At 40.6% G+C, this 1400-nt stretch overlaps 1 non-coding gene across 1 annotated transcript; it reads left to right on the forward strand.

Moving 5' to 3' along the window:
* The first annotated feature begins 992 nt into the window (after positions 1-992).
* Positions 993-1096, forward strand: LOC127742308 (small nucleolar RNA R71). Its single transcript, XR_008003496.1, has one exon. It is a non-coding gene; the product is annotated as a small nucleolar RNA R71 (small nucleolar RNA).
* The last annotated feature ends 304 nt before the right edge of the window (positions 1097-1400 follow it).

Here is a 1400-nt window from a genome sequence, read left to right on the forward strand (position 1 = left end):
GATATTGAGCAACTTGCTCTCCAGTTACATCTTCATCCTCTTCAGAGGAAGAATAGTTTTCAGAGCTCATAAATGGCAGAAAGAGGTTTAATGGGATCTCTATGGTCTCTATATGACCTTCAGATTCCTTTAAGTCCTCAATAAGGAACTCCTTCTTGCTTGAGAGACATCCCATGAGGTCTTCCTCATTGGGATTCACGTCCTCTCCTTCCTCTCTAGGTTCGGCCATGTTGATTATGTCAATGGCCTTGCACTCTCTTTTTGGATTCTCTTCAGTATTACTTGGGAAAGTACTAGGAGGAGTTTTAGTGACTTTCTTCTCAGCTGGCCCACTTGTGCCTCCAAATTTCTGATGGAGGACCTTATTTCACTCATGAAACTTAAAATGGCCTTAGACAGATCAGAGACTATATTTGCTAAGTTAGAAGTGCTCTGCTCAGAATTCTCTATCTATTGCTGAAAAGATGATGGAAAAGGCTTGCTATTGCTAAACCTGTTTCTTCCACCATTATTAAAGCCTTGTTGAGGCTTTTGTTGATCCTTCCATGAGAAATTTGGATGATTTTTCCATGAATAATTATAGGTGTTTCCATAAGGTTCACCCATGTAATTTACCTCTGCCATTACAGGGTTCTCAGGATCATAACGCTTCTTCAGAAGCTGCCTCTTTAGTGCTGTTGGATGCATTTTGCCATCCATTCAGACTTTGAGAAATCATGTTGACTTGCTGAGTCAACATTTTGTTCTGAGCCAATATGGCATTCAGAGCATCAATTTCAAGAACTCCCTTCCTCTGAGGCATCCCATTATTCACGAAATTCCCCTCAGAAGTGTACATGAATTGGTTATTTGCAACTATTTCAATAAGTTTCTGAGATTCTGCAGGCGTTTTCTTTAGGTGAATGGATCCACCTGCAGAATGGTCCAGTGACATCTTAGAGAACTCAGACAGACCATAATAGAATATATCTATCATGGTCCATTATGAAAACATGTCAGAAGGACACTTTTTGGTCATCTACTTGTATCTTTCCCAAGCTTCATAGAGGGACTCACCATCTTTTTGCTTAAAGGTTTGAACGTCGACTCTAAGCTTGCTCATCTTTTGAGGAGGAAAGAATTTAACCAAGAAGGTCGTGACCAGCTTATCCCAAGAGTCCAGGCTATCCTTAGGTTGTGAGTCCAACCATGTTCTTGCTCTGTCTCTTACAGCAAAAGGGAAAAGCATGAGCCTGTAGACTTCAGGATCTACTCCATTAGTCTTAACAGTCTCACAGATCTGCAAGAACTCAGTTAAAAACTGGTAGGGATCTTCTGATGGAAGTTCATGAAACTTGCAGTTTTGTTGCATTAGAGCAACTAGTTGAGGTTTTAGCTCAAAATTGTTTGCTCCAATGGCA

The sequence above is a fragment of the Arachis duranensis genome, chromosome 9 (genome assembly GCF_000817695.3).
Source record: "Arachis duranensis cultivar V14167 chromosome 9, aradu.V14167.gnm2.J7QH, whole genome shotgun sequence".
Lineage (NCBI taxonomy): Eukaryota > Viridiplantae > Streptophyta > Magnoliopsida > Fabales > Fabaceae > Arachis > Arachis duranensis.